Source organism: Tamandua tetradactyla, chromosome 16 (assembly GCF_023851605.1).
Source record: "Tamandua tetradactyla isolate mTamTet1 chromosome 16, mTamTet1.pri, whole genome shotgun sequence".
Classification (NCBI taxonomy): domain Eukaryota; kingdom Metazoa; phylum Chordata; class Mammalia; order Pilosa; family Myrmecophagidae; genus Tamandua; species Tamandua tetradactyla.
This window is the reverse complement of record NC_135342.1, coordinates 77,990,482-78,015,233: the sequence shown is the minus strand read 5'-3', so window position 1 is coordinate 78,015,233 and position 24,752 is coordinate 77,990,482. Positions and strand designations below refer to the sequence as shown.

The window sequence follows — 24,752 nt, the reverse complement described above, 5'->3', positions numbered from 1 at the left end:
TTATTACCTTTATTTTCCAGATAAGGAAGCTGGGATTCACAAGGCTTAAAGAGTTATCCAGAGGTGCCCAGTTTCTAATGGACAAACTGGGATTCTCAACCTAGCATGTTTTACTGGAAATCCTGAGCAATTAGCCTACAGAGGTAGCCTGAGACTAGGTACAGCCATTACAAAGAATATCCTCCAAAGGGGAAGATTCACAATTTTTCATAAAGATTTCCTTGTGTCATAGGGACAGCTGCCCCGGGGGGACCTCTCAGTAGCAGATGCCCGAGAGCTGGCAGAAGGCCCAGCTCCAGTCTAAACTTCGTTGCCCATTAGTCCCAGTGCCATCCCCTCCTTGAGCCTCCTCATCTTGACACTTAGACAAGCCCTGGATCCATGTGGCAGCCACACAGAAAGAAAAACTCCTAAGCTAAGAGCTCTGTAACTATAAGGTGCTGGGTAAAACGAAGGTGATGTAGCTGAAAAGGGAAAATTCACTGAGGGGTAGATGGAGTGGATGCATTTATTGAGGGAGTAAATTGTACTGAAATAAAACCCTAAGTTATGTGTTTCTGCTCAATGTGGACAATAAAACGCCCACAGTTTAATATCAGCAGGACAAGTGCGCTATTTGGAGGAGGGGAACCTAACTCTTCCCTAACATACTGTCTTAGCACCCCATACCTTTCCTTCCTATGACATTTTAAAAATATTTTATTGAGGTATACCACACACAGTCAAGCGCACACATCTTAGGGGGTAGAGTTTGATGAATGTGAAATATATAAGTATGCACAAATCATGATATGCAACCTTTCCATCCATTATGGAATTTCAAACATTTGCAGTTACACTTTTGAGACACCGTGATCGATACTGTCATTCTGAACAGAAGCCAGGCCCCAGGGGGGCAGAGCCAAGCTGGTTTTGTTCATTCTGACCCTTTCCCTACCTCTTTGCTCCTACACATCTACTGAGCCAACAAAGAACTAGAAGAAAGATGAGGCCAACTCCACTGACCACTTTCTAAGGCTCAGTTCATCCATCTTTAAAATTGAGATATCTCCCATACCTGCTTCCCAGGGTTGAAAAGAATCAAATGAAAATATTGATGTAGAAGTGTGTTATAAGCAACAAAATTTCATAGAAATAACATTAAGTGTACATGTGGCACGTGCCAGACTGGAACTGTTTTTTCAGATCCCCAAACTGAAAGATGAGTCTCAATGTAAAAACTCCATCAATTTCCAGTAGTATAGACTACAGAATAGCATTTTTCTAAGTTCACCTTTTTTTCTTAGTGAATAGCTCTAGGTTTACTATTAATCTGTAAGCTCTATGAGAGCAAGTCTTCCTGCAAAACTGGTCCTCAATGATCCCCACCTCTCCATGTGTAAATCTCCTTCTCCTGAGTGTGGGATGAAGCTAGAGATGTGCTTCTAAAGAACAGACTGACCAGAAGAAATGGGATGCAACTTCTGTGATGAGGATAAAAAAGACTGAAACTTCCATCTTGCTAGCAACTTCTCTATTGCCTTCTTGGCTTATACACGGTCATGAATCAAACTGCAATGAGGGAGAAGCCCAGGTGGCAGAGAAAATGGTGGGTGATTTCCAGCCAACAGCCAGAAAGGAACTGAGACTCTTGGTTCAATGGCCCATGAACCTGTCAACCAGCTTGAGAGTGGGCTTGAAAGTGGCTCCTTCACCCATTCAAGCCTGGAGATGACTGCAGCCTGTGAAGACCCTGGAGCAAAGCTATGCTATGGCCAGATACTGATTTGCAAAAGCTGTGAGTTAACAAACAAGCGGTGTTTTAAGCCATGAAGTTTTGGAATAATTTGTTAATCAGCGATAGCTAACTAATACTAACCCTGTGACTTTCCAGTACTTCAGATCACAGCAATAAGGCCCGGCATTTTCCAGGCTAACCTTTTTGATCAGTTATTCTGGTTTTATTACTAGTTGGTAACCTCCGCAAGAACAGGATAACTGATGCTTTAATCAATACTAGGCAAACCCAGGGTCTCATGAAGTGTTGACATTCAAGAGTGCTCAATAAATACTGGTAGAATGAATGATAATCAACAGGAGGAAGATGGTCTCTAGTGATGCTGAATGACGTGCTGAGAAAAGCAAGTGATGGGAATCTGGGGGAAAGATGATCGATCCTACAGAGAGTGCAAATAGTCAGACTGTATGCACAACTCCCACGGGGTCCCGGGGTCATGAACTAGCCAGGAGGGTAAGATAGGGCAACATCATCTTTATGCACATTCTCATACAATGTATTTGCAAATTCATCTTTGTTCTTGGCTCCAAGTGAGAATGACTTAAAAGTCCAAAATAAGAGAATAAAGCATAGAAGGACACTCATTCTGTGGCATACTCTCCACAGTCATTTAAAACGACGGTGTGCATGATTTGGAAGTTATTCTTTACCAACAGACTAGATAAAATGGGTTGCAGAGTAGCACGTAGGTTATGATTCCATTTTGGCAAAATTATATGTATTTATCTACTAGAAATCCTGAAAAGGAGGTGTATCGGCATTGCTTATCTTCTGTTCGTGGGACTGTGGGGGATAAAAATAGAAAATACAGAAAAGCATAGAGAGGAATGGGACTAAATTTCCTCTCTATGCTTTTCTGTATTTTCTATTTTTTTTTTTTTTTAACAACAAGCATGCATTACTTTTACCATCGGAAGTAGCAGAGATTATACAAATTCATTGTTACATACATATAACATGAAGATGCCCTAAAGATAACACTTTCCTATTAATACTACTATTGGAAAAGATATCACATTGTGTAGAGTGAAAAATCCCTGCACCTCTTATTTAATAACCCCTAAGTTCAGACCTTCTCATATCCTCAGAGAAGTAGGTATTCTGAGGGGTTTTACGCCAGGGTCAGTCATTTGAGTCCTAGAATCGTGTTTTTGCCAGGTTCAAAGGTTGCTTCCAAGGGAATCCAGTCAGTCCAGTTTTAGCTCTTTACAGCATAGAGCCTTATTTCTTAGATTTTCAAGTCCTCAAGAAGCTTAGCTGTAAGTCTAAAACAGTAGTTCTGAATTTCCCAGTGCAATGGAGTCAACTAAGGAACATGTTTCAAGCTCTCTTCCTTTATGAGAGATTAATTTTGTAGGTTTGGGGCAGACACAAGAATTTACATTTTAATACAACCACTCAAGAAACTGATAGCTATTGTTTAAGGACTAGGGATGGAGATATATTGCTTTTCACAGCTATCCTTCTTGTTGCCTTGGTTAAATTCTAAGACAAATAATTTTCCTTGCATTGATGTCTCCCATCTTTTGTCTTATTTTCATCACCTGCACAAACCTGAATACAGAGACATGCTTCCTCAGAAAGGGTTCGGACCTCACTTTGAAACAATTTCAGGAATTTAGAAGGCTGGCTTCAGTGTCCTTCAATTAATCTATTTACCTCATTCCTTCTGTCCATTTATGCATCTGCAGAACAGATATTAGCATTCCAGGTATGGTGCAGGTGATGAGGCATACAAGGATGCACACCAAAGCCCCGTTTGACATTGCAATCTCCTTGACTGGTTGAAGGATGCCTGGTTCCATTTGGCAGACAGCCTGGCTTATACTATATATCAACCCTCTCTCAAGTACTTCAGAGAGCACTGAGAATGGTGCCTGGCATATAATGGGCACTCCATAAGTGTTCTTTGAAAAACAGAGTGCCGACATGGTACGTTAAACTATTCGAGGACTATGTTTGCTGCATCCATTCCCTCTCTCCTGTCTCTCTACTCTCTACATTATTGCAATGAAAATAGATACATAGCCTTAATAGGTCCCTCTCTCCTTCACTCCACTCTCCCCAGAGCTACTTCTAAAGCACACATCTTATTTCATCATTCATTTATTTAGAAAGCCACTAAGGTTCCCAATTTCTCCAGTAATTTTCCTTAATCTTTAGAATCTTTCAATCCATCAAGATACCCATGGGTTCATGATGGAGACATAAATCATACCTTTCCCTCCAAGAGGATGCATGTTTACATGATCTCAGGTCTAAAGGAAGTCTACTACTGTACTTAACATTTGGAACACATGGAATCTTCAATATTATGATAATATTGGTGATAGTATATTTCATTATGACATCATTACTACTGGCATAAAAACTTCGTATGCTATCCAAATATCCAGATGGCATTCCACAAAGCCTGTTTGTATCAAATATATATTGAGAACTTGGGACTTACAGCCCAGATAGTGGATGTCTGAAGCTTCTGCTGCCACTTATTCCACATCACTGGTGGCCAGGCATTACTAATGGGTCACAGAACTCTTCCATTTTTCCACTATCACTTACGTGCAGCTCTAGTTTGAAAGCTACCAGAATGTGATATGCCAGAAACCGAATGGCTTTATAAAGGGAAATCTATTAAGTTGTAAGTGTATAATTCTAAGGCTGTGAAAAATGGCCAAATTAAAGCAAGGCTATAGAAATGCCTAATCTAAGGCATCCAGGGAAAGATACTTTGGTTCAAGAAGGCTGATGATGTTCAGGGTTTCTCTTTCAACTGGAAAGGTACATGGAGAACATGGTAATGTCTGCTAGCTTTCTCTCTAGGCTTATTGTTCATGGAGCAACCCCTCACCCCCTGGAGCTTTTTCCTTCTTTATCTCCAAAGGTCTCTGGCTATATGGGCCCTGTGGTTTCTGGTAGCTTTCGTGGCTCTGAAGCTTTTTCCAAAATGGCTCCCTCTTAAAGGTCTCCAGTAAGCAACCCCACCTTGAATGAGTGGAGACACATCTCCATAGAAACTATCTAATCAAAAGTTACCACCTACAATTGTGCAGGTCACATCTCCATGGAAACAAGACAAAAAGACACTATGCAGCCATATTGAAGAGGATTAAAGGACATGACTTTTCCAGGTATACAACAGATTCAAACCAGCACATGTACCTTCTTTCCAAACATATCCTCCCTCAAACCATACTCATTATTCTTCAGGATTATTCTCTCCTCACTATGAACTCCTATGATCAAGGCCATTTCTTGGCACTTGTCCTTCAGGTACTGACCACTAACATATCTCTTGGCTGTGCCACTGATCTTGGGTGGGTTACTGAGCCTCAACATGACTGAAGTTTCTTCTATGTAAAATGGAGGGGTTATTTAAGTCATAAGGAAATTATGAAAATTGAAAGATAAAATACATATGAAATGCTCGGTGAGAAGGAAAGTGAGTGGAAGGCACACAAAGAACAGGAGGACAAGTATATCTTGAAACTCTAGTCATATTCTAGGACCTAAAGTATTGCCACTGATGAAAAGGATACTAAGAATTCTAGGAATGGGGGAAGCTAATGGTCAGAGAAATTCGCTACATGAAACCACCAGTAGAGATGATAGAAGCTTCAGCAACACAGACATGTCATTCAATATCTAACACTTGGTTTTTTGAAAGATTGATAGATTCATCCAGATGCAACTTTACTTCTCTTAATTAAAAAAGTTTACCAACACAAGACAAGGGGTCCTAGGTTTAGAGACTTGCTCTGCCGCATCCTAGCTGCTTAACTTGGACATGTTATTGAGATATTCAATCTCGCTCCACTCATAGAGGTAGGAATAATGCCCACCTGAAAGAGTGGTTCTGAAGATTAAATGAGATAATGCATGTTAAGGGCCTAGCATAAAAACTCCCTTTAGAAACAGTTCCTGTTATTAGCTCTCTCTATTGGAAAGGAATTTTAGCTGAGAAATGCTTTGTTAACATCACCCAGGCTTTTTATTTTTAATGCTTTCCAACCCAGTTCATAGTTAAATTTTCGCTTCCTATGTAGATTTGCCTACCTGGGACAAACATTCTGAGACCCAAACATGTATATCAAGTCCAGCCATTAACTATATTTTTTACTGTAAGTTCATATATTTGCATTCTGATTTACACAATCATCTTTCATGAATTTGATTAGTACAAGGCCATTCCCAATATATAAGTCACATCTGGATGTAGAGATGGAATCAGGCTTCTAAGTCTATAGAGAAGAAAACTAGACTCTGGGCTACTGACATAGCTAAGGTTTTATTTCAAAGTGGCCTTGTCTCAGAAAACAACTGACCTTACCCAGATAACTGCCTGTAGTAAGCAACAACTGGAGATGTGTGCTGCCTTTTCTTCAATTGGCAAGGCAACCCCGTGTATCTTTTTCTGCACATGCCTCCCAAATTAGAGCATGAGTCCCGGAAGGCATGGGTCAGGGCCAGATTTTTTTGTGTCTTCAGTCCCTAGTGCAGTAAGCATTCAATAAATGTTTGCTGTTGCAAGAAGCTTAATGAAGGCCCTTTATCCATGGCAAATCAGGTCTCTGACCTCTTATCAGATACATGTAGTGCAAAACCTGCCATAAAGACTCAATGCACTTTCCATTACTGATAATCTGTCTTTAAAAGAAAGAGCTCTTCAAAATAGGATACAATGCTGCACGGTAATTATGTTGTGATAAAATCTAACACAATGTTCACTGCTGGTATGTAATTGACCTGAGCACTGGCTTCGTAACTTCAGTTCACGGGATGTGTTTAATTATAAATTCAATCATTTATCCAATACCTAAAACCAAAGCACCAGGCATTAGGATCTAATTAATCAGCAGGAATTGTAAAACACTGTTTTCCAAAATCAGACTCATTTGTTTTGTTTAAAAAAAATTACTTAGTTCTTATTAATACATCATTCTATGTAAGCATAAATAAGAAAGAAAAATCAGTGTACAATCAAGATAAATTAATAGAACCATTCAAGCTTTTATAATACTGTTTTTCTGAATATGCCCTCAGGAAATTCCCAGAAGTACAGTGCTAACTAAAATTTTTTTTTTTTTAAATGAACAGCTCAGTAATTTTAATTAGAATATTCATAATAAGTTTTACTACCCAAAAGAAATTTCCAGCTTGGTTAGGGTGTTCAGTAGGCCTCCACCAGGAGGGAGTCAGCTCTTCCCCGTTTGAATTGGGTGGACTTGTTTAAATCCACTCCAGCTTGCAAGACAGAGATAGATTTGAACTCCGTGTCACTGCGACCAAAAGCTGCCCTGCTCTGGGAATGGACTGTAGGCAACTGCAGAGGGAGCGGCTCCGAGCTCCGGGCAGCTAACAGGCCAGGAGAGGTAGCAGAGAGCCACAGGTCTAAGAAAAACCCACAGGAACAGTGATCCAAGGACAAAGGACAGAAAGGCCAGTACTGGGCAGAGCAAGAAGAAAATCTAAAGCAAAACCACAAACATGGTAACAGTGAAGTCACTTCTAAGGGCATCCCTCTGTGGAGGAGAAAATATCACTAACTCCCAGCATAATCACAACTGCATGTTTGGGGGGCGGCGTTCAGGGAGGGGTGAGCTCATGCTTCGGTGGGCAGCTACCAGGTTTAAACAGAAACTAATTGCATTGATCTTATGTCTGGTTACAGCCTGCCACCACTAAAATTTGTCAACTAAATGTAAACAAAGGTGGTGACAAACGATAGCAGTGGAAAATTATACCTGGAGGATGTTAATCAGTTACAGAGGTGAGTTCTTCACTCATAACCACTGGGAATGGGATGAAAAGTGGGGTGATAGATTCACATATTTTTAAGAAGTAACTCTGGGGAACTTTGGCCTGATCAAGGTGACATTAGCTATGTGGACTATAATCATAGAAAACATTTTTTGCATATACATGGGACCAGTTACACAAGATGAATTAAGGGGCAACTCAAGCCATTTTTCTGAATAATTCAGACAAAAGTCCCACTTGGCATAAATTCAGGTCAAAGTATGTTGGGAGTTGAATTATTCACTTTTTCTTTGCTGTAACCTTCACTGGTTTTTGAGTTATTAGGAATAGGGCTAATTTTTTTTTTTTGTTAGAGCTCATGGTATGAGGACCACCAAGCAATCTCTCCTTGCCCTTTTGGAAATAAATCCACTAAAATTCAACCTTGCATTGTCTTTCTGTTAGGCCCACTGAGCATTCTTTGAAGATGCAAAAACTATTTTGGGGATTTCTAATATTTTGCTGTCAGTATCCTGAGCTAGACTTGGATGAGTTTGTTTCACTACTGCCCTCACTAACCATCAGGTAGATGGGAGAAGGACCAATTCTCCAGGCAGGATGCCAAGCCAGAGGAGTCTGAAGACTAAGGCTTGAGATGGGTGGTGAGAAGGGGATAGTATACTAAAGAGTTAGATGAAAGAAATGACAGTCTACCCAGATGGAGGTTATGTGACCTCCAACCAGAGTTATTCTTCGATGAAGAGAAGCAATATTTTAAAAATTGTCCAATTAAGTTAACTTATCTAATTGTCCAGCAATTCTTCCATTCATTAATTGAGAAATGCCAACCATCGTGTTAGGTGCTAAGAGTACAGGGATGAATGGGATGAGGTCAGTGGCTTGCTGCCTTGAGGATGTATTGTCTTATATGGAGATAGACTTGCCCCCTCAAGTGCCACCCCATACAAACGAAGTATGCATGCCGTGCCATGTGAGTGCACAGAGAAAAGGACCGGTTATCAAAGGTCAAGGGATGGGGGGCAAGGTTTCTCATGGGAGACAAATTGTGCTCCAGACTTTGAGAGATATATATGTGCTCTCCAGATGGAGGCGGGAAAGAACATTCTAGGTGGAGAAGATGATTTCTGGGAAAAGCAGAAACTGCAGCCCAGAGTGAAAGAGTATGGCTGGAAAGGATGAACTGGGCACCGACAGGGATGGTGGATGATGTTTACAGCAAAGGGTTCTTGGAGTCTATTTGAGAAGAGCTCAGAACGCAGGGCTAAGGAGGTTGGCTTTTATTCTGCAGGGAGTAGAGAGGCTGATGTGTGGCACACTGTACAGAGGTGACTCAGGGTGAGACTGAAAAGTGAATCTTTTGCAGAGAGTTATTGTAACTGACTAAAACAGAATCAATGGTCAGGAATAAATTGTGGTGCATTTATGCCATGGAATATTACATAGTGACGAAAATGAATAAACCACAGATGTTCACAATCTTCATGCATTTCACTGACCACAATGGGTGAAAGAAGCCAATGAAGAAGGGTATACACACCGCATAGTCCCATCAATATTAAGTTCCCTAACAGGCAAGACTGGTCAGTGTTGTCAAGTGTCAGGAGTATGACCCCATTGAAAAGGAGGTAGTGATTTGAAGGGGACACATGGGGGTTGTACCTGTTCAGTTTCTCCATCTGGGTGCTGGTTCCAGGTCTGGTCCTTTTTCTAAAAGTCATCAAACTGTACACTAACTAGGTTGAAGCTTAAACTACAAAGAGAAAAATAGTTACAAAAATAGAATCAACCATCTAGTGCTAAATTTAGGCCAGGTACAACCATAAATCCATCTCATGCATAAATCATAAAAGGAATCATTAGCCCCATTTCACATGTGAGGAAACTGAGGTGCCACGAGGCTAAATCACTTGTCCTAGGCCAAGCAGTTATGACGTGATACCTACCGTCCTTAGTTGTCCCCACATAATCGAGATTAAAATGTGTGCCATACTGAATCTTACGATACTGGGTGCTACAAGCTTATAGATGAAAGCAAATAAAGAAAATGATACGATGCAGTGGGGGTCCTTTAGAACAGTGGCTGTTAACTCTGACTGCACATTAGAATCACCTAAGAAGCATCAAAAAACATTGATAACTAGACGCACAACAGAGTGGGACCCGGGCAACAGCATTTACTTCAGAGCACCCCAGTTGACTCTGATGCTCATTCACAGTTGCTGAAGACTGCTCTAAATAGAAGCTTCCAGAATGGTTGGTAGCAGATACCAAAAGTGAGATTATTCTAACTGGGTCCTTCTGGTAAAGCTATGATATCTACAGTGGTGGCCAAAGGGATCCAAGGTTGGGTTACTTGGTGTGAATGTGCATTTATATGCCAGACAGTGAAGCTTCCCGGGTCCCACCCTGCAGGAGGGATTTGCCTTCTTGGTTCCTGCAGACAAGGAAGCATGCTGCTTTTCCCCTACTAATTCACAAAAGACCCACTAAATGAAGGTAAGATTCTCATTTGCTCTGTGAAAAGGGCAGGCGTGGTGGCGTTCCAACCCTTTAAGGGCACTGTGGTGAGAGGCAGTGTTAACGTGAGGCCATGTGGTTTGGCTTTTCTCCTGTAGCACAACTGGCATCTCTCTCCATTACGCAAATGCTGACAACATTCAGAAGGACGCAGATGTCATTGCCTTTTCAGTCCAATATCCTTTAATGTTTTAGACTGCTGGCTTCATCAGCAGCATTAATTTCCATTCAGATCCTTCATTTCAAGTGCCTGTGCTACAGCTGCTCTTTGCGGAGAAAAGGAGATGCATTCGCTTGAGTTTTATGTAAGGAAAAATAATTTTTGGGGGGGAGTGTATGCAATATTTATCAAAGGCTCTTTGGGAAAAGGTTAAGCTATCAGCTTCCAAACACAAGTCTTGTGATGCTTGCTTGCTTCTTGGTAACTCTCTGCCATGTAAAATGTCATCCTTGAGAGGCCCTACAGCATAGCTGGCTCGAGATGCTTTGGCTAAGCTGTGAGCTTGAATTTATGAGAAGGGTCAAAGCATGGGCTTTCCACCTAATTTGACTGTCTTCACCCAACCTCTTGAGACCTTGGGCAAGTCATTCATCCTCCCTTACCTTCTGTTAGTCACAGATCCTGTAGCAGAAGGTATTTGGGAATTTAGATGAGCTGGTACAATGCTCAGTTCCTACTGCAATGCCTCTCACACACTCCATAACCAGTCAGTTAGCCATCAGGGCTGGACCTAAGGTAAGGTAAGCGAGGCACTTGCCTTCTACACCAAATGCAAATGGGGTGCCAAAACACTCATTGAGATAAACAATACTTTAGTGTAATGTTTCAAAAAACAAAATTAATGCAAAAAGCCCATATTGAACGAAATATTAACATTTTAAACAAAGATAGCTTCTGTGACAATACCAGGATGAATCATGTTGGAGCCTGAGGCAAAAGGAAATAGTCAAGAATACTGATACTGTCTTTATTTAAAGTATTGGTGTTTTGTTCATAGATTTTTTTTTTACATTAATTTTGTTTTTAAAATACTGCATTATTTATCCTGATTTCTTGGCACAGCAGCATTACCGACTATATATGGAAATTTTTGATATTTTGCTTGTGAATTTTCTGGATTTTGAGTTTTCAAAATATCACATTCAAATGTTGTCTTGATGACTGGGTTTTCCACTGGCCTCACTCAGTTCATCCTTGTTTGAGCCCTGATAGACATCACCACATCCTGGGGGAAATCTCTGATCTCACACCACCTCCGTTTCTGAGCCCTCCTCTATGCTGGACTTGCTAAGAACTTAATGGATGTTTGCCAAATGAATGTGCCTATCAAATAATTTGTTTCTTCCAAGCAGTCATGGCTTTTTCACATGTGTACCTTAGCCTCACATGTGTACCTTAGAATATGCCAGCTCTGTCTCATGTAGAGACAGTAAAATGGGAGGAAACATCCCAGGTGGAAGGTGGACCATTAGGGCCACCGCATATGGCCACCACCTATGGTTGGACAGGCTGCCACCCACGTAAGAGCACCTGCCCAAGTGGACCCTGGGCTTAAAAGTCCAGCTCTTGCTTTACTTTCCAAATAATGTGTGGTGGTGGGTGCTGAGTCTGCCCACAACAAGGATATATGTGTGTGTGTGTGTGTGTGTGTGTGTGTGTGTGTGTGCGTGTGTGTATTTAATTTGAGAACAGTCAACTTCTGAGGCTCAACTTTGCACATCTGCAGGGCTGCATTTGCCCAAAGGGGGCAACACCTTTTAAAATCTATACAAAGGCACCACACAATCTAGCAGAAGTCCTGAGCACAATATTCTTTGGGTTTACTTCATCAAGTAAGGCCAAATTTATTACGTGACAATTGCCACACTAAGTTAATTTTGCAGAAAGGGGCCAAGGGTACTGACATGGGAAGAACGAAGGCTCACCCAGGGAGCAGACAGGGGCGAGTGCTAGAAAAGTCTGGATGAAGAGGCCAGCTGGAATCCAGGTTGTGCTGCCGGCATCCACAGTAGCAGTGAAGCAGGAAAGGTGCTCAAACAGGCGTGCAGGACCCGGGAGCAGACTCAGAGACTTGGGCTCCAGTCAGGGTGAAGAGAGCTGAGCCAAGGATCTCTTGGGCAACCGTTCTTTGCTTTTTGAAGCATGGGACAGAGAGGAGCAGGAAGGAGGCAGGAATTTCCAAGCCTTCCACAATACTTGGCCTGTGTGCTAGATTGAACCGTGTCCCCTGAAAATTCATATCTACCCAGAGCCTCAGAAGGTGACCTTGTTTGGAAATACGATCTTTGCAGGTAAAATCAGTTACATTAAGATGAGGTCATATTGGATTAGGGTAGACCCTAAATTCAATGACTTGTGTCCTTATAGAAAAGCCATTTGAAGACAGAGACACACAGGGAAGAAGCTCATGTGATGATGGAGGCAGAGGATGGAGTGGCAGAGCCACAAGCCAAGGATGCAGAGAACTGTCTCAGCCACCAACAACCAGGAAAGAGGCATGGAAAAGACGATCGCTCAAGCCTCCAGAAGTAGCCAACTTATCAACACCTTCATTTACTATGAGAGAATACATTTCTGCTGTTTTAAGCCCCCCAGGAGATGATAAAATTCAGTACGGCTGTAACAGGAAGCTCTTTGGTTCCCACTGACCTGTGATACCTGGCAACCAGTAACAGCATTTACTTCTTTCTGAATAGTTCACTGGATATTTAAAATAGCAACCCCCAAACATTTTTTAGAATCCTGTTGCTTCAGTTACTTTAGTGAAATACTGTTCTAGTTTGTTAATGCTGCCAGAAATGCAATATAGCAAACATGGGTTTTACTTTATAAAGGGAATTTATTAAGGTCTAAGTTTACATTTCTAAGGCCATAAAAATGTCCAAACTAAGACATCCAGAGAAAGATACCTCAACTCAGGAAAGGTCAATATGAGAAGGCACATGACTTGCATCTGCTGGTCCTTTGGCTTCTGATTACAAACGCTTCCCTGGAGGCATTTTTTTCCCTGCCTCTCCAAATATCTCTTTGTCAGCTCTGATGCTTTTTCCAATATGGTTGCCTCTTAAAGGGCTCCAGTAAGCAACCCCACCTTGAAAGGGTAGAGATACATCTCCATGGACACCACTTAATCAGAAGGTCCCACCCACAATTGGGTGGGTCACATCTCCATGGAAACAACTTGATCACAAGGAACGCACCCAACAGTATTGAATCAGAATTAGAAAACATGGCCTTTCTATGATACACAACAGTTGTGATGCCAGCACAAGCACTGAATCTGGCCACAACACGAGTATATGTATATTCTTAAATTTTTTAATTTTCTAACCCCATATGAACCACAGCGAGGTCATGCCACGTAATTACCACCTAGATCTCTAAAACAACCTTGTAATTACTTTCTCAAGATTTCATTCCTGATGACAAAATAATAATCTGAAATACCAACCAGAAATTGACTAGAATCGAGTCATGTCAGGGAAGGATGTGCACAGATAAAACCAAGTGCTTTCTTTGTCATGAGATTTTTACCTTATTTTTTGTAGGGCCCTGTGGGTCAATAATGACATTTTCTCATTTGCCAGGAGTCTACAAATAGGATTGCATTGATGCCCTGCTCCGCCAACAAAGTATACTTCCCCGAAGGGTCAAGGAGCCATTCCAAAATAAAGTGAAAACCAAAGGGGGTGGCTGGGGGTGGAGGGGAGTCCTGCATGAGGATAACTGGTTGAGGTAGGCCTCTGCATCAGGGCAAACATCTGCACAGGAACAGGGGTGAGCAGCCTGCTGGGTCTTTTATAATTAAAATACAGGAAGTAAACAGCTGCAACGAGCACCCAGAACCCACCCAGTTTCCTTAGTTCATTACCAGATTATTTCACTATTAAACTCAGGCTTTGTTTTCCTCAATTTATTCTCAAAGGGTGAAAAAAGATGTACACACACATTTTGTATTATAGAACCGTATCCTATCGCTGTATATCCTATATGTTATGTCATGATATACTATATAACATTGATATATTCTAAGTATATCATCATTTTATTAAGGTATATTATACCAAACTATGCTATGTCATATTACATATTTATTACTTTATTAAGGTATATTATACTGAACTATGCTATACCATATTATATATTTATGTAATTTGCCATCAAGCCTGCACTCACTTAAGAAGGGACGCTCTTAGCCTGGAATCTGACTGGTAGTTTAAGAAATATTAATTCAGGTATACGGGTAGTTTAGTGGTTAGAATGCCTGCCTTTCATGTGGGAGACCCAGGTTCGATTCCTGGACCATGCACCCCTCCCCCAAAAGTTAATTTCCTCTCTCCTCCTGCAAAAAATCCTCCAATTCTCTTCAGAGGGGCCTAGGCTTTTTACTGTTTATTTCTTTTTATTTTCCCACCAGGCCATTTTTTGAGGGTCACTCGTGTCTGATGCTATAACAATGAGTAAGTGAGCAGTCTCATTTAATTCTCACCTGTGACGTAGGTAGTTGCATTATATTCACTTTCCAGCTGAGCAGACTGAGAAGAGTGGCCACTCGCCCAGGATCAAGCAGGAGTGACCCCAGCACTAAGGCCAATTCCATGCTCCTGATGGGTCCGATATTCCTCACAGTGGACTCTCTCCCTCTTTAGGACTGAAAATCCCAGCCAAGAAGCTAAAAGCAATGGGTTTAAAAAGGCTCCAGCACTTGCCCAGAGCTATAGTGAATGTAATTCAAATTTATAACTGACACTTAATTGATGGTTGATAATAAATCCAATTCTTTGAAAAGTCACCTGTTTTGGCTAATAAGGCTGCTTCTGTGAAGATAAGTATTTGATAACACAGAGAATCTTGGCTTAAGACCTCAGGCAGAATGGCATTTGGTTCTAAGCTTCTGTAAAGCTAAGTGTCTGTTCTCATTCATTTACCTTCATTTCTTCATTCAATAGTTTGTAAGGACCTACTGAGTGTCCTGTGCTGGTACAGGCCCTCAACAAAGAAAACAATGAATAAAATAAGATCCTCAGTCTTCATAAGCTTTCAACTTTAGATGGGAAGATAATTATAAAGTTTATACTATTGCCAGAAAGGCCATGAAAAGGCCAAGTGTACAGCAAAGATGACAAATTCCATAGGCGCTCAGGGGAGGGGACGATGACCTCCGACCAGAAGACTACCACAGGCAAAAGGGGACGAGTGACAAGGGGGATGGGGGATTTGCTGGTGTGAAAAGATTTACATACCCTAGAAAAGTCATGTTTTAATCCTAATCAATCTTGTGGGAGCAACCATTTCTTCTAATTCTCATTCAGTTCTATAGGTTGGAAACCTGATTAGGTCATCTGATATGACTCACCCAATTGTGATTATTAAACTTGATTAGATGGAGACACGTCCCTACCTGTTCTACACGGGTCTTGATTGGTTTACTGGAATCCTATAAAAGAGAAGGCACAGTGGAGAGAGTTATTTTTGAGAACAAGGAGAGAGCTGTAGAACCATGACAGATATGACCAGAGAACCACAGAGTCCACCATAGCGACCTTTGGAGATCAGGAAAATGCCTCCCAGGGAGCTTCATGAAGCAAGAGGACTGGAGAGAAGGACAGCAGACATCACCATGATCACCACATGCTTCCCAGTTGAGAGAGAAACACTGAACTCATTAGCCTTTCTTGAGTGAAGGTAACCTCTTGATGGTGCCTTGATTTGGACTTTTTATATACTTTCTGTAATTGGCCTTAGAACTATAAACTTGCAATTTATTAAATCCCCTTTTTAAAAAGCTATTCCATTTCTGGCATATTGCATGCTGGCAGCTGGCAAACTAGAACAGGGGAAAACCTAAAGGATGCGAGCACCAAGGCAAGAACTGCTCTGTGTTGACCATCTACCTTGGTGGCACATTAGAATCTCCCATGGGACTCTTTTTTAAAAATGGACTCTTCTCCCAGAGATTCATGTTCAGCTCTCCTGGGGGGTGGAACCTGGGCTTGCAAATTGCGAAATAGATCCACAGATAATTTAACCCTACAGTCAGGGAGGAAAACCTCTGATTTAGGGGGACAGAAGGAGTTGATCAAGTTATGAGGAATCAGGCTGGATGAGGGCTTTGAAGGAAGGGGAACGAACATTTAATGAGGGGCCGATAACTCATGTGGTGGCAACTTTCCTGCTACTGAATGCACAGAATCGCATGTAATCCCCTCAACAGTCCTATGATTAGGGGCTGGACACCTGCATCCATTGGGAGCTTACCTACGTTGGGTTCATCACACAGATGATTTCATTTAATCAAGTCTGTGAGGCTGGGTATTAGCCTGAATTCCTCAGAACCATGAGGTATCTGAGTAAGGAAATGACAGCATGAAAATGTGATTTGATGAAAATCCATCTATTAGCAGCCCTGAGTAAAGGGGAAGCAAGGAATTTAGAAACCCCTGAAACTGTTCAGGTCAGCAAGAAGGAAGACTTGTTCTGAAGGTACTGGGGGAATTTACTTCTTTGCCAAATTTTCTTGTTACTTGTCGTCTTCTTGATTTACAGGAGCTCTTTTTATATTAAGGACAGAACCTGCCTGTTATATATGTTGCAAAATTTTTCTGCCAACCTGTCATTTATCTTTTAACCTATGGTCTCCCAAATATACATCCATGTATATATGTTCACTTCTAGTTTATGGGTTGCTTAGGGAGGTTTGAAAATCCAAACCAAGATGATAAAAGTCCAGATGTTCTACAAAGGCCCATAACTTCTTTTCCTATCGAGCCTCTTCTAGTCTCTAGTCCTCCGAAGTTTCTTCCTTTCCAGCCTTTTCTAGACGGTTAAATTTTTAGAGTCTCATATATTTTGATAATTTTTTATGGTTGCTTTTTCATTTCTGGATCTCATATCTATTTAAAAATGTATATTGTTGCATTTTGTGAGATACAAAGATAATTTGATGTTTTCCCCAGATGAGCAGCTAATTTTCCTAACCCCATTTGTTTGAGTAGCAGCTCCTTTCAAGGAGATTTTGACCCGCTAATAAGGATAGGGAAATTGCCTCTAACCTCTAAGGGCAGATTTAATACCTATTTTTAGCAATTGCTTCCAAAATGTGGCAGGAACATTCGTGTTTGAATGATGTTAAATTTCTCCATAACCTCTAGCATTTATGGTTCAGCTTATTGTACTGTGGTTGTCACCTAATAGAATCTTAAAACAATTTTTTTTTGTATGTGTGTACGGAACCCCTTCAGCACTGGGGATATTTTGTATTCAAACTCAAGCGTGGAAAGGAGGCATTTCAATCTCCACCACCAAATCCTCAGGGACAGGATATTTACTTTCTCTCTACCTCAGAGTTACAAAGATAGGTGGCTTATAACAGCTTAATTAGAATAAAACTAGCCCTGATTTTAGGCCTGTTCCTATCTATTATGTAGCATTCTTGCCTTTAGTCTTCCAGAGAACTTAAAGATATTTTCTGTGACCAAATATTCCATTCAATTCTAAGGATGTGGGGAGAAATGTAAAATGAGATCAGCTTGCACTCAAGTAGTCAGTCCCTGAATTCCCAATTAGCTGATTCATTTTCTAACATGACAGGTAGGAAGCACCTATTATCATAAAGAATAAACTCAAAAGGAAGCTTCCAGGCTATGGGCCAGGCAGAGATGCTGTGTGCTTTCCATATGGATGTCTGGTCTTCGCAGTCACCCAATTCGCTAGCTACTGTTATTCTAAAAAGATGGATGATAAAACAGGCTGGCAGCTTGCTCTGGCAAGGGAGAGTCAGTGGCGGTCTCCAGCTCCATCTCTTGCTCTAAGTGGGGGCTCTTAAAGACATACACCCTCAAGGAGTGTGCATGTCTCGTAGCACCTGCCCCTTCCTCAGACCACTCTGGGATAAAGTCAAGCTTGGCTTTTATACCTGTGCACACAGCTCTGCCCAGAATCTACACCCACCATTGCTTCCCCACTTTGTGCTCAGGGACACCAGGTGGATGGCTTCAAATCAGCTATGGGGAGCACGTTTATACCACAGGAAGTGGCAAAAGCTGCAAATCAGGACTTTGCTCCCTCTCTCCTCTGAGCTGGTTATCAAACATCCACCAGCAGACCACTTTCTGCCTGCTTCAGAAACACAATTTCAGGAGATTGTGTCCTGGAGCTGCCTTCCCTGGGAAGGCATCTTTGGGCCCATGTAGGATAGGGAAGGGTTGGAAATCACTGGATGCTTAAGTCCTCGCTATCAATAAAGCTTGAGGGATGAAGAGGGTCAGACAGACCTGTGAGCCCATAAAGTCTCCCGGGCAATCCCCCATGCTCTACATTTTTTCATTTAGTCATTGGACCCACACTCATAAAGTTGAATAACTGCAAATTCCCAGATGCTTGGGAAGTTTGGAGGATATTATGAAGTATCATTTTAAACAACGATAAAAGACTTTGTGGAGAGTGGCTTTTAATACTACCAACTGCAAAGCCACCTTAGCCTGTCTTGGGGAAGGGGGAATGTCAGCTTTCACTTCAAAAGAAATCATAATTCTAAACAAATTAAATGGCTGTGGGATTAAATGGTAGATTGAATCATGGACCCCGATTTAAACGTGTTCTTAATTTAAATCCATGTCCTTGTAGGTGTGAAACCATTGTAAATGGAGCCTCTTGAAGATGTTGTTTTTAGTTAAAGACTGGCCAAACTGAATGAGAGTGGGTCTTAAACCAGATTACTGGCAGCTCTACAACGAGAAGCAGGCAGTCAGTGGATGAGAAAGGAGAGGACAGTGCCTCATGATGGGCAACCAGGAATGCAAGCAGCCAGCACAGGAGGGCCACAGTCTTGGGGCAAAAAGCAAGCTTTGTTGATATCTTGAGGTTAGACTTTTCTGGCATCCAAACTGTGAGCCAATCAATGAGATAAGCTAGACATAAAAGGACAGATATTGTATCATCTCACTAATTTGAAATAGTTCAGATAAACAAACTCAGAATCTAGAATAAAGGTTACCAGGTAATGGGGGTAGGGATCAGGAATGGGAAGTTATGGCCTCAAATGTGCAGGGTTCCTACTTGGACTGACGGAAATGTTTTGGTAATAGATGGTAGTAGAAGGCACGGATATATATACACATATACATATATATATCTGAAAGGAGTTAAAAGGGGAAACGGTAGATTTTATATAGGGTAACAAAGATTTAAAAAAAATCCATGGAACTACACTACACAGTGAATCCTAAGTAAAACCATGGACTGTGGTTAATAGCACAATTGCAAAAATGTGCCAGCATCAATTGTAACATACCCATGCAAGGTATTAATAGGGTGGCACATGGGAATCTTGCATTTTATGATGATTGTTCTGTAAAACACTTCTCTAATAAAGAAAAAAAAATCCCTTTGTTTAAGCCACCCCATTGTGTGGTATCTGTGAGAGCAGCTCTGGCAAACTAAGACGCAATGTTTAAGAAAAGATGAAAAAATTACTTTTTAAACAAGTTTAGCTTGGTTATTGATAGCAGCCATTATAGAACTTTTTGGTGTCAGCACCCCTTTGCCCTCTTAAACATGTCTGAAGACTGCAATGTGTTTTTCCATGTCAGTTATATCTTCATGATATCTACACATTAGAAATTTAAATTGGTTACTTAAAAATATTTATTTGTTCATTTTAAAATAAAAATAAAACTCCCAACTTATTTAACTTAAATAACATATTTCAGTGAAAAATAGCTGTATTTTCCAAGACAGAAGAATAATGTAGTAAGAGGAGAACATTGTTCGGCATTAATGTTTGGCTTAATGGAACACAGCTGGGTTCTCACAGGGGCTTTGGCATTCAGTCTGTTGCAATAGCACACACCAGAGAGCCTCCAGAAAACTCCATTGTGTACTTGTGAGAGGATAAGTGCTAAGAAAGACAAACCTTCTTACTTTTATTATGAAAATAGTTTTGACCTCATGAATCCCCAGTCTCAGGGATCTCCAGGGGGAGATGCTTTACTTAAAGAAACTCTTGCCTTTTTAAAGCCTCTAGAAAGGTTCTCAGAGTCCATTGCACACAGGAACTAGTTAAAACGCAAATTCCCTGGACCCACAGGTGGATATCCTTATTCACTAGGTTGGGACTGTGGCTTACGTATCTCCATTTTTAACCAACTCCCTTACTTTGTGAAAGACGACTGTCCTGCAACCTTCAACCACAACCATGAGCAAGAAAACCACCAACTGAAGGTCATGCATTTGCTCAGTGTAACAATGAGGGAGTCCTTTTAAGAAGGTTATAATCCATCCATCATCCAACATTTATTGACTACCTACTCTACCTCTGCAAAGCAAAGGTGCCTGAGACTGTCCCTGGCTTGGGATACAGGTTGTAGGAGGAAGCTCCGGAGACTCTGGTGAAAAGCAGAGAAAGGTAGAGCATGGGGACATCCTGAAAGCAGTTGATCAACCACCTTGTACAAGAACGGGACTGTTTGCTGGGTGACTCCTTCATGGTGTGGCTGGGGTACGTGTGTGGTTAGACATTTCAGCTCAACAAACGCGATGACTCGGATGGAGCTACTCAGAGATGGAGCTACTGGGGCGGGGTCAGCTAGCCCCCAGGGGAGTCAGGTGCTAAGTAGCTGGACAGTCAGAAGGGAGCACTCAATCAGCCTATAAACCCCGATGTTTTACAATTCTGCAAACTAGTCCTGGCCCAAGTGTTCAGGGTCTAATTGTACATTTTTTCCTTCCATTATGATTAGTTTAATACTCATAACGAACCTGTGATTTTCGTTATGAGCCACCTCAAAAGTGATTTGTTTTTCTTTCAATGTAGGACATGGAGTATAAAATTTGAAGTGCTTCATAGGTTTGTGCTTTGAGGGAAGCTGCTGTGTCTAATTTGTGCCCTCCTCCCTTCCCTTCCCCCCTTCCCATTGCCTAGATACTTATCTGCTGGGAATGGAGAGTCTAAATCACAGGAAGTGGGCAATAGGAGCTATGGGTTCAGAAATAACATATAATTGAAGTTTTTAATAGCTACACCCAACCTCCAGCCACGGGCGTTTTCATCTCCAAGCATCAGTGTTTCCTCCTGAGTTTTAACTAATGCAAGCGAGAAAAATGGCATCCTTCCTCCTTGAGCTCCTCCCCTACATGTTTCCTGTTAGTTCCTTCATCTTTTGCACAACATGTCAGGGAAATAAAACACAGCTACTCATCAAACTAAAGTTGGAAAGCTGGGATGAGGGTTAATTTCAGCGCTGTTCTGTTTACTCAAAGGGGCTCTTTGTGCTTACCAACTGAATTCAATTAATCTGATCAGACAGAAAATTAGCAGCCAAAATTGCCTTTTTATTAGGTGGATGGGACCCAAAAGCATTTGGAGTGAAAGTATGATGGCTGTCCTAATTTCTCAAGTGTCATCTAATCAAAAGGAAGAGAGAAAAAGAAAAAAGAAAAAAGAATGTCAATATAATCTCAAACTACACCCTCTCTTCTTTCCCAGCTGCACAGGGCCCTGAATATTTTAAATGTTCTGTGGCTAAAATTTTTCATTTATTCCAACATTTTACTGAGTGCCAACTAAGTCCTGGGCACTGCTTTAGGGGAGAGGACGCAGCCATGAGCATCCCAGATTATAATCCCTATTCTCATGGAGTCTGTGGACTAGTGGACATCAACACACAGTTCTCTGGGGAAAAAAAAAGATAAGCAAGACGTGTGGGTAGTAAGTGCTGGGCAAGGTGGGGGTGGAAGGTTGGAATTTTAATTAGGGATGTCTTAATTTCCCTAGGGCTGCTACAAAAATATATCACAAACTGGATGGTTTAAAACAATAGAAACGTATTGTCTCATAGTCTGAGGACCAGAATTCTGAAATCAGGATTTTGGCAGGGCCGTATTCCCTCTGAAACTATAGGAGAGAATCCTTCTTAGCTTCTCCTATCTCCTGGTGTTGACCAGCAATGCTGGGCATGCTTCCGCCTCCGCCTTCACAGGGTCCTCATCCCCTGTGAGCTCTCCCCCTCTTACAAGGGCACTAGGCATACGGGACCAGGGCCCCACCCTGCTCCAGTTTGGCTCATCTCAATCACATTTCCAGAGACCCTATTTCCAAACAAGAATGGAGGTTAGGATTTGAACACATCTTGGGGGGACGTAATTCAATTCATAACAAGGAGATCCAGAAAAGGACTTGCTGAGACTCCAGCATTTGAGCAAACCTAAGTGGAACAAACATGTGCATACCAGAGAAGAGTATTCCAGACCAAGAGAAGAGCATGCTATCAAGGACCTGAGATAAACAAAAGGTCTCTGATCAATAACTCCCATATATCAACAAAGAACTTTCCAAACATTCCCTCTGTGTCCAGCCTTGGCTGAAAACAGCCTTGCCCCCGAGGCCACTGCTTAGCTTACAGAGGCTTTTAGGCAGGGCTGTGACCTCATCAGCATCTCTTTAGAAGATCTCAGCGCTGGCAGCGCATAAGTGGGGCTGGTGTCTGGGGAAGGCTGGAGAAGGTGGGACTGGTTTCAAGAGGCTGTTGTATGTAACAGCCCAAACCAGAGAAAAGAGATCAAATCCCCAAGACAAGGGTGGAAGGGAGGATGGCAAGTGGAGGCAACATGGTCAAGGGGAAAATTTACATTACCACCAAATATGGCCGCTCAAATAACCAAGACGGTTTTAATGCTTCTGCAGCTTGACTGAGCATTAGCCAGGCTCCTTCCTGACTGTGGGCCCTGACCTCTATCTGACCCAGGCCCTTACCCAATCCAGGCAGTCTAATCACAGAAAGAAAGGCTTCCAAGCCAGAAAACCCTAACTGCAAACTTAGTAAATCACTCACTCATTCCACTGATCAACCCCAACGCTCTCCAGTACTTTTCCAGATGCTCGCTCGGTCCCTTAGAAATCATGCTGTCCTTTTTTCCAACAGAGTTTGGCCTTAGATCTGGTCTCTCTCCATGACTGACATTGCCTTGCATGTCATCATTGCCCATTCAACATTGTCCAGTGTGGTTTTCTTTGACACAAATAAAGGATAATGGTTAAGAGCTACGGTCTCCCAGACATGGGGTTAAACATCAGGTTCTGTATCAGATCCAGGACAGTTGTGTCATACCTTAGCCTCAACTTCTCCATCCATGAATGCAAGAATCCCTGAACCTGCCTCAGGATTGTTGTAGAAAGGAAGACATGATGGTGGCTCTGAAGCGTTCCAGCCCTCCTCACAGGAAAACCACAAGATAGCAACAAACACCAACTTGAAACCATATCTGTGTTATATTGTAAAAGTATCTAGAATAAGTAAAACACATCTTGACCTTTTTATACAGTCCTATGTGGCTGGTTTTAAAAGAGTTGGCCTGTAGGCTTTTCGAGAATTGTTATTCTTGAGAGATATTTTGCTTGCTTAAAGCAGCATTATGCTCCCTGACTGGGATGAAAGACTGCTCGATAAATACCTTTGTTGTACCTCCCCACAAACCCCCCCCCCCCAAAAAAGTAAAAGCTGAAACTATGAGGCAAAAGCTTATTCTTAAAGCACCAACCACAAGCACAGAGCAAAAGGAGGCATCCAACATGGTATGAGCTGAGCTCACTGGCATAGGGAAGTGGAAAAGTTGGTTCGCAAATTCATCATTACCTCTGGCAGTGAAATCTCTTCTAAAATCCCCAGATGAATAATTGATTCACATAAAGTGGTTGTATATAAAACTCCTAGGACCTTTCAATCCACCACACTGCCCCCTGTGACTCATCCACTGCTCATCGTGTTTTCTCAATTTTTGAGGAAAACTATTCAAGTGTGCCCAGCCCCATGAGTAGGGAGTTAGCTCCTTCAGCTCACTGAATTTTCATACAGGCCTATTAACCCAAATGATTATGATTTGCTGGTGGTTTCTGTGCAGCTTCTTGGGCCAAAGTCCTGTTAAGAAGTAGAGAAATTTGATGAGCTCTGGATTATAACTTTGAACAACTACAAAATCTATAAGGACATCATGAGACAGTATATTTTCTATTTTTTCCTTTAAAATTTTAACAACTTGGGATGTGGGAAAATACTCATATGGTGTTGCGCTGTAAGTGCAGGATGCAAAAGTATATGAGGTATGAACCAGCTGCCTTCGATTCTCATCACGTGTGGCAGTTACGTTCTATCAAATCTCCCTGAGCACTGATTCAATGGACACTGAGCCATTGGCCCCAGGAAAGACAGAGTTAACTCCCAAGAGTCTCTGGTCTGGAAATCTGCATCAACCGATCAATACATAACTTTGTTTTATATGCATTTGTTTACCAACAGTTCATTTCATATTTCATACTTCCTGTCACTGCTGATCATTAATGTTGACGTCATGACCAACAGCACCGTAACTTATACCTCAGCTAAGTCTACCTAACACCCATTTCCTTGGTAAGGCATGAGTCAGTTCTTTTACACTTAGGAACACTAGACAGCACTTTAGCACTACACTTTGGAGTCACTTTAAGCAGTGAAATAATCACAAAAACACAAAAGCCTGAAAAAGATGCCAGGAGAAGTACACTTGTTTACAATGTGAGAGCTGAAATGAGAAGGCATTGTCACCTTGTTTGACTTCAACTGGAACACGTGTGTTGGGCAACTCAAACTTTTTGCCACTCAGTACATGTCTGTGAATGAACACTCAAGTGCCATGAGCACTGGTTTTGGGATTACAAATAAATTT

The 24,752-nt window shown here is 41.6% G+C and overlaps 1 protein-coding gene and 1 long non-coding RNA gene across 8 annotated transcripts in view; one reads left to right on the top strand and one right to left on the bottom strand.

Annotated features, from left to right (window-relative positions):
• CDH13 (cadherin 13) overlaps positions 1–24,752 on the bottom strand; it is a 1,150,740-nt gene that overhangs the window by 475,554 nt on the left and 650,434 nt on the right. The window contains exon 1 of one of the 7 annotated variants that reach the window (XM_077133149.1): positions 3,996–4,084. The exons of the other annotated variants lie outside the window; for them this stretch is intronic. The gene's annotated coding sequence lies outside the window, so the exon portion shown is untranslated. Of the gene's footprint in view, positions 1–3,995; positions 4,085–24,752 lie in introns of those variants that run through there. 7 annotated transcript variants of the gene reach the window in all.
• Positions 4,847–12,797, top strand: LOC143659836 (uncharacterized). The gene is made up of 3 exons (XR_013163783.1): positions 4,847–4,908; positions 7,982–8,129; positions 12,423–12,797. It is a non-coding gene; the product is annotated as an uncharacterized LOC143659836 (long non-coding RNA).